The sequence below is a fragment of the Myxocyprinus asiaticus genome, chromosome 32, assembly GCF_019703515.2.
Source record: "Myxocyprinus asiaticus isolate MX2 ecotype Aquarium Trade chromosome 32, UBuf_Myxa_2, whole genome shotgun sequence".
In the NCBI taxonomy this organism is placed as follows: Eukaryota; Metazoa; Chordata; class Actinopteri; order Cypriniformes; family Catostomidae; genus Myxocyprinus; species Myxocyprinus asiaticus.
The window spans coordinates 38,895,049-38,904,303 of record NC_059375.1 but is presented as its reverse complement, the minus strand read 5'-3'; the positions used below and the strand labels follow the sequence as shown (position 1 = coordinate 38,904,303).

Below are 9,255 nucleotides of genomic sequence, written 5' to 3'. Positions count from 1 at the left end.
GCAGATAGGGTCAACAGTAGCATCTTGGTGGTGCTGGGGCTTGAACCCCCGACCTTCTGATCAGTAACCCAGAGCCTTAACCGCTGAGCCACCACTGCCCTCCTAGTGAAGTAAGCGGATGAGCGCTGGACCAATAGCAGTGCGCTAATGTTGATTGATGGGCTGGCTGCCCAATCATCTAAGAGATACATCCATATAGCGCCTTGGGTCTGGGATCAAGCTGGGATATGAGATTACTGGATAACAATTAAAACATGTTTTAGATTCTCTTTCTGAAAGCAAATATCTATTCAATAAGTTCAATGTAGAGCTCAGCATAAATATTGAAGGTCCTATTGGAAGGTTCTTCATGCAGAGTCATGACTGCACTAAAAGGTTAAAAACATTTGTGCATGCCAAAGCTAATGTGAGTGTGAGCGAGTATCTGCTTTCTACAGAAGCATCTGTCAACCGCTGGGGTTTGACGAGGCTGGACAGGTGCACATTTTATCAGAAGCTTATTGTGAACTCGGTTCACTCTCTTTAACTCAAAGACAACCGGTCCCTGCTGCTCAAGCTTATGCGAAAATACATGATTCCGGTTTTTTTCCATGTGGGGCAATAATCAGCATAGAAAGTCATAAGTATACAGTAGTCTACATAAAATTATGTATTTTCTATGAATGCATATGATGCAGTGGTTTCCTTCTGGAACAAAGCAGATATACATGTTCTACTAAAAAGAGAGAAGCCTCATTTTTTCGGGCAAAAGGAAGTAGTGTAATTCCAAAAATGTTCTGTTATAAACCTTTAGGTCTTTGGTTTCATAAAAAAACTGGAACAAAATGAACCTGTTATTAACTGGTTTACCGGCATTTTAAAAGAAAGTTTTCACTCCAGACAGGAAAAAAATGTGTTCGTTTTCGTTCCTTGATCCGTTTTTAGTCCGTGGTTCTAAACCACAAACCCAAAAGGATTAAACTTTGGCGTGTCACCGTTTGTGCCATGAACATGAATAATGGAAGGCCATAATGTTAAAAATCTCTTTAGGCGTAACATGTACAGACCTTGTGTGTAAAGACGAATTTCGTCTAGACCAGAAAGTGTTTATGACATAATGTTTTATTACTGTGTCTAAACACGTTATTTCATATCCAGACGACCTCGTGTAATTGCGTGTTGACGTATTTACCTGGAATTCGACTGTCGGAATAAAAGTCACATGCACAAGCTTGGAAACCTAACAAAACTACTGTTATTCAACATGCTATTTTATTTATTCTATTTTACTTTCCCAATTTGGAATGCCCAATTCCCACTACTTAGTAAGTCCTCAATCTGGGTGGTGGAGGACAAGTCTCAGTTGCCTCCACTTCTGAGACAGTCAATCCACGCATCTTATCACATGGCTCCCTGTGCTTGACACTGCGGAGACTCACAGCATGTGGAGGCTCATACTACTCTCCGCGATTCATGCACAACTCACCACGCGCCCCATTGAGAGCGAGAACCCCTAATCGTGACCACGAGGAGGTTACCCCATGTGACTCTACCCTCCCTAGCAACCGGGCCAATTTGGTTGCTTAGGAGACCTGGCTGGAGTCACTCAGCACACCCTGGATTCAAACTCACGAATCCAGGGTTGGTAGTCAGCGTCAATACTTGCTGAGCTACCCAGGCTCCCCTCTATTTTATAATTATTTATTTTAATGTACAATAATGTATTTATTAATGTAAAGTATCAGTGAATGTGTATTCAAAAAATTTCTAGGAGAGACCGGCGCATGTCACATTATACTGTATATAAATTGCACAATATTACAGCATATAAAACGTGTGACATCTAGCTATGCTCTCCCATATATGCTGTGTTTTTTTGGGGGGGATAATTTGGGCAATGAATTCATATAAGAAAAAAGAACCTGCAAATATATTAATAAATATATATATATATATATATATATATATATACACACACACACTGCATCACTCTCTTGACTACATAATGAATGTCAAGATTATATATTATATTGTCTATCATCTATATAATGCATGATGAGAAAAATTATAAATACTATACCAAATATAAAAACATACATATACAAAATAATATAAAAATAATTATGATCAAGGACAGAAATATATATAAGGATTATCTGTTATTTCGATTCTGCCTGTTCATTTATACCAGGTGAAAAACTTAAATGGGCAGACATTTGGTTGCTTAAAATCTCATGAAAATTCGTACATATTTCGTATGGTCTGGCATGATGTTGTTCGCATAAACTTGTACGACTTCATCACGTGCAAATTTCCGGATATGTAATGCAGAAGCGCGAGTTCTGCACACAAGGCGTTAAGGACATACTTATTAATATTATGCCCTTACCCAAATCCCTTATCTAAACTTAACCAACCAGTAGAGTGTGTAAACATGATAGGAAGCTGTTGTGTGACAGAAGCAAGTAATTGTTGCGTATTAGATGGAAACGATGTCTAGCGACGTCATTGGCTGTAGTGAAAGTTGTACAAATTTATATGAGTGCAGTCGTATAATATCATAGTATGATATCGTACGACTGCACTCATATAAATTTGTACGACTTTTTATTTTGTCGCATGATACAAATTAGCCAAATTGAGAAAAGTCATACGAAACCTGACGATTTTGCCATGAGTGTGTGTTGGACCTAAAACTAAGGTCTAGAACTTTTAATTGATCAAAGCATCTCGCATACAAAACACTCCTAACATTTAAGGGTTTAAATGATCTTGCCTCAACTTATTTGTCTGATTTACTTCACCCATATCGCCCGCCTTTTGTCAGTTCCTAGATTTAAACTGGCCACAGTGGGCGGTTGGTCATTCAGTGTTGTTGCTCCTAAACTGTGGATCTCACTACCTCTTTATCTTCACAATATCTCCTCTTTAACTGCTTTCAAGTCTCAACTAAATGCACAATACTAGAAGAAAAGCATCAGTGTGCTTTTTTGGAACACTAACATAGCCCTATAAAATTCTAGATACTTACTGTTTAGGTAACTTTTGAAAAAATGCCGGCAAAATTCCCTGTATTAAACTAAATAAATTACCAAATGAATAAAGCATTAAAAAATGACATTAAAAAAAATTACCAAACGAAAAAATTATATTGTTAGGCCTATACAATTGCCTTTTCTTTACACAAACTTAAACTAGCCTTACCCTGATTTGTAGACGAAAAAAGTCAGCTGAATGACATTCTAAGAATGTTCTACACTTTTTTCAAGACTATAAACTATCAGAACTATTTGTCCAATGCTGAGTTCACTTTCAGAAAACGAGCTTTTGAACATTTTAAAACTTTTAAATCTAACCCTCTTTACCTTGGATTGCATATGCTGAGCTGCTTCAGAAAATGTAAATTGCATTATGACGCTAAAATTAATTTTAGATGACAATCAAGTTCAGTCAGTCGTTAAATGTTGCTGGACAAATATGCGGGACATAATGCAGTTGTGATGGCAATGCTTTAGATTAGATGATTGTTCAAAATAGCCTATTGAATATCAGGAATATATCATATGTAAACCCTCATATTACACCACATCTATTTTTCTTTAATAGCTGTGCACACAGTATATACACATCGATGGTCCTTATACTAAGACTGAAAGTTTCCCCCACTACTTGGTGCAGGTTGCCAGCTTGAACAGGGCCATGACGATTCGCTTTCGGGTCGGAAGCGGTGGCAACCTGCAATAGGCACAACATCAGGACCAATATAACAGTGCTATCCGAAAGGCAACTGGTCCCTTTTGATTGCAATTCCTCATCTTCTGATTGCATTTATTTGTGAAATTAAAATAACAGTAAGCTGGCTAATTTCAATGAATTGTCTCAATACTCTCCCCATTTTACCAAAACTTTGGGGGAAAAAAAATTAGGGCCATTTGGGAGGCAAAAGGTACACAGCGATATACACACATTTCTGTATGGAAATGGCTTAAGGGCAGATTTATTTTGCCACGATCAGGGCTTAGAAGGAACCACTCTTCATGCTGCACTGATTCTCTCACCACTCCCAGTGCCCATTCTCTGCAGTCTCCAACCTCAACGTCCCAGCAATGGCGACCCAAGCTGAAACCCTCGGAGCCCAGGACACATTCATAGTAGCAGTAACATTCTGGGTAGTCTGGGATCTGTTGGTCTTTTTCGGTGTAGCGGATGGTGGTGAGGTCCTTAGATAGAGAGACGCAGACATCTGCTGTGTTGGGGTCAAGGATCACCGGAGCTGAAAGGAAGAGGTTTGAGGAATGGGTTACATATTGATTCATGGATTTAGCTTGCATGGAATCTTGCTTGCTGCTTTCCCTAGTGGTCAATGATGATTTCAATGGATATCCTTTATTATCAAAGAATATACCAATCAGGTGCAAGTTGGACATGCTCTTGAGTCAATCAGATTTGAGGGATATGGAAAATGGTAGGGTTAGGGTTAGAGTTTAGGGATAGGACTTGGAACAACATTCATGTCAAAGAAACAAATTTGGAAAAATCATGGTGACATGACAGAGGACAACATAGAAACCCGTGCCTTAATGCCCCCTACTACGGATTTTAGTAAGACTAAACATAGAGATTAAAACCTTGTTAAATGTTGATGTCCATCATCCTCATCTAAGAATTTGCATGTTGTTAACTTGTTACATATTGAGAAACAATGACCTGTTCATTCTTACTGTATGTGACAACGGTCTGCATCTTCTCCCACACTCTGAACTTAAGGCAGCCAATGTGTTTGGTCACATCAATCAAAGCTCCTGAGATTTCTTTAGGATCCTGCACAGTGCACTCCATTCTGTGAAATAAAGAGAAAGAAGCTTCATCAAAATAACTGTGATCTTTATCTAAATTCAACAATGGGCCTCATTCAACAAACTCTATTCATGCATGTTGGATTAATCTGGGAGAAACAGTCAAAAGCCGTATTACTGTTCTGATGTCTTCTTGTAGTTCTGTAAAGGAGAAAGATCAAACAGAATTTTCAGCAACTCTGATATTGTATTACTGTTTAGGAGTGCTTTTTTTTAACTGACAAAGTTTGGATGCGATTGTAATTTTGTTGCAAAATAAAGTTACAAAATTTTCTTGATTAGTTTCCCTATCCTCAAAAATGACATATCATCATCGCTCATGGGATCTTCTGTTGAACTGATGGCCTCTTTTAATGTTGCTATCTCATCTGTTAATCTGTCCATTTTCTCCTTTATCCTCTGGCTCTTCTGCTCCTCCATGTCCTTCAGAACATGCAGCATGGAAATCTCCTCATCATGAAGGAACTGATAGAGTTTTTCAAAGTTCTCCTTTATCAGACACATTGTGTTCTGTGCTTGCCTCTGTCAGAAGAGAGACTTTAAATTAACATGAATTTTAAACATGTCAAATTATCTCAGGAAATATTTGTACTATTTGTGTTGAATTGTACAACATTAAAAAGGTCAGACCTTTGCTATTCGCCCAGGCTCTTGTTATACAGTCGTGTGAAAAAGTGTTTGCCCCCTTCCTGATTTCTTATTTTTTTGCATGTTTGTCACACTTAAATGTTTCAGATCATCAAACAAGTTTAAATATTAGTCAAAGATAACACAAGTAAACACAAAATGCAGTTTTTAAATGAAGGTTGTTATTATTAAGGGAAAACAAAATCCAAACCTACATGGCCCTGTGTGAAAAAGTGTTTGCACCACCTGTTAAAACATAACTTAACTGTGGTTTATCACACCTGAGTTCAATTTCTCTAGCCACACCTAGGCCTGATTACTGCCACACCTGTTCTCAATCAAGAAATCACTTAAATAGGACCTGCCTGACAAAGTGAAGTAGACCAAACGATCTTCAAAAGCTAGACATCATGCCGAGATCCAAAGAAATTCAGGCACAAATGAGAAAGAAAGTAATTGAGATCTATCAGTCTGGAAAAGGTTATAAAGCCATTTCTAAAGATTTGGGACTCCAGAGAACCACAGTGAGAGCCATTATCCACAAATGGCGAAAACATGGAACAGTGGTGAACCTTCCCAGGAGTGGCCGGCCGACCAAAATTACCCCAAGAGCGCAGCGACGACTCATCCAAGAGGTCACAAAAGACCCCACAACAACATCCAAAGAACTGCAGGCCTCACTTGCCTCAGTTAAGGTCAGTGTTCATGACTCCACCATAAGAAAGAGACTGGGCAAAAATGGCCTGCATGGCAGAGTTCCAAGACGAAAACCACTGCTGAGCAAAAAGAACATTAAGGCTCGTCTCATTTTTGCCAGAAAACATCTTGATGATCCCCAAGACTTTTGGGAAAATACTCTGTGGACTGACGAGACAAAAGTTGAACTTTTTGGAAGGTGTGTGTCCCATTACATCTGGTGTAAAAGTAACACCGCATTTCAGAAAAAGAACATCATACCAACAGTAAACTATGGTGGTGGTAGTGTGATGGTCTGGGGCTGTTTTGCTGCTTCAGGACCTGGAAGACTTGCTGTGATAAATGGAACCATGAATTCTGTCTACCAAAAAATCCTGAAAGAGAAGGTCCGGCCATCTGTTCGTGACCTCAAGCTGAAGCGAACTTGGGTTCTGCAGCAGGACAATGATCCAAAACACACCAGCAAGTCCACCTCTGAATGGCTGAAGAAAAACAAAATGAAGACTTTGGAGTGGCCTAGTCAAAGTCCTGACCTGAATCCTATTGAGATGCTGTGGCATGACCTTAAAAAGGCAGTTCATGCTCGAAAACCCTCCAATGTGGCTGAATTACAACAATTCTGCAAAGATGAGTGGGCCAAAATTCCTCCACAGCGCTGTAAATGACTCATTGCAAGTTATCGCAAATGCTTGATTGCAGTTGTTGCTGCTAAGGGTGGCCCAACCAGTTATTAGGTTTAGGGGGCAATCACTTTTTCACACAGGGCCATGTAGGTTTGGATTTTGTTTTCCCTTAATAATAACAACCTTCATTTAAAAACTGCATTTTGTGTTTACTTGTGTTATCTTTGACTAATATTTAAACTTGTTTGATGATCTGAAACATTTAAGTGTGACAAACATGCAAAAAAATAAGAAATCAGGAAGGGGGCAAACACTTTTTCACACCACTGTATCTAGATTGGACTACTGCAATGCTCTTCTAGCAGGACTTCCTGCATGTATGATCAAACCTCTGCAATTGATCCAGAACGTGGCCGCACGTGTGGTCTTTAACGTGCTCAAGAGAATGGATGTCATGCCTTTCTTTATCTCGTGACAAAGTTTAATATGTATGGTTAGGGGTTTGTTTACATTCCTAATCCTATGTATGACTAATAGTAAAAGCCTAGTGGGGATTGCCTTAGCAAACAGTGCACAGTAAACTTCGATCACAGCATGGTCAGCAGACTTGTGAACCAAAATATTTACCAAATGCTCACTGTAGCCATTTACCTCTCTAAAACCAGACTACTTCTGATCAAACATGCAAATTGCCAAAAACAGGATGAATATCCTGTTAATCTAGTCTTGCACTGATTATTTCACTCTGAGGGATTTGAGTGGAGATGTTACTCTAATGTGTTCTGAAATGTCTTGCTTGGCAGGTTTCCTTGGCCGTGTTTAATGTCTCCAGTTTATCTTGCAGAGGTATTAGAGCTGCTCTCAACTCCCTCTGTGAGAAGGAATAAATGTCAGTATTTTTTTTTCTGCATATGCATCTGTTTTGCATGCTAAATTAATGCACGTATCTATCCTTAATATGATAAGACAAGTACTTGGCTTAAAAGAAATGCAATTAATCCATATTTCTACCAGTTTATAATCCATTTTATCCATTCATTGCAGCACATTTATACATTTGAGGCATCCAGAAAAATTTTGAGGTCATATCCATGGGTGTAACTTGATATTTTAGCTAGGAATGTAGCGGAGAGACACGCATGGCATTGTGAATGGTTCACAAATCAATCTGCGCTGAAATGTCCAACTTATACTCTTAAAAACTGACTGAAATGATCAGACAATCTACTCCTTCAGAAAGATGTGCAGAGCTGTAGGTGCTACACACAGCCAGAAACAGCACAAGGTTTGACATACTTTCCCACATTATACTCTTGTTAGTTCTGCTAGTGTTTAGGAATAACACAGCTTCCTCATCCAAATGTGGGCAGTTATATGTTCAAGTGTGACTGGCGTCAGAATGTTACGGAAGTACGGACTGAGCAATTATTGCAGCTTAGTTGTAATAATGTATTTTTTTCACTGGGAAGGAAAGTTACAGTACACTTTCATTTGAAAAATAAAAATATTCTTCATGATATGACCTCTTTAAAGTTATGATTACAATTGCTCTGAGCATTGCTGTAAAAATCAAATAAATCAATTAGAGGTGCTGCAGGGACTCCAAATGGAGCTTTATACTCAAACAAGCCTGAAATGCACCATTTTCTCACCTTGCACTCTTGAGTGGCCTCTTCTATGGAGCTACAATCGTGATCTTCATGTTCCTCTCCCTGATACTCAACAGAGATCAATTCCTTATCCTCCATACAGTAGTGAGTCAGTCTCTCTCTGTGCTGTTTGCACAAATATCCATCATCTGCCGTCCTTCTGCCCTCCTCTCCGTTTCCCACCCGACGCAGCTGCCCTCAGAACAGCACGTTGAGCAGTTCCTTCAAAATGCTGTCCAGAAACTCATGTCTGTAGCACTCTGTACAGCCTGGCTGGTCTTGCCTGAGCTCATGCTGGCACAACTGAAGACAAGACTGGCACAGACAGTGCCCTCAGGGTAGAAGAGCCCCTTCGCCCTGGCATCCAGGGCATCCAGAGTTGTTCGAGGGTGTGAAAGGTTGATTGTCTGACATTTTGATCTGGTAGTTGTCTCGATGTTGTAAATCTAACAGTTGTGATTCTTTTTGCTTGGTGCTATGATCCGGGTATCAAACGAAATCCCTATTTGGATAGTCTATTTATGAAACAGTTATTTTTATGCAAGGTCTCCTGGCTGTTTATATCAGTTCAAGTTCTCTTAGCTAAGTGGAGAGAGAAGTAGAGATGATTGCTGAATCACTGTGTTCTCTCTTGCAGGAAGTCGTAAAGTGATCCCTCTTCCAAAAACAAAAAATAAATAAATAAATAAATTGCCATTTGGACTGAAGTAAGGGCCTATGATAGGATCATTATTGCAGTGATAAATATGTTTCTGCTGGCAACAACTCTTTTAACCCTAACTGATGCAGTGTGTAGCTTCTCATTTCTTAAACAACCATGTCAGA

General features: G+C 39.2%; 1 pseudogene; it reads right to left on the bottom strand.

Moving 5' to 3' along the window:
• Positions 1-3,566: 3,566 nt before the first annotated feature.
• Positions 3,567-8,911, bottom strand: LOC127423649 (E3 ubiquitin-protein ligase TRIM35-like; annotated as a pseudogene).
• Between the last annotated feature and the right edge of the window lie 344 nt (positions 8,912-9,255).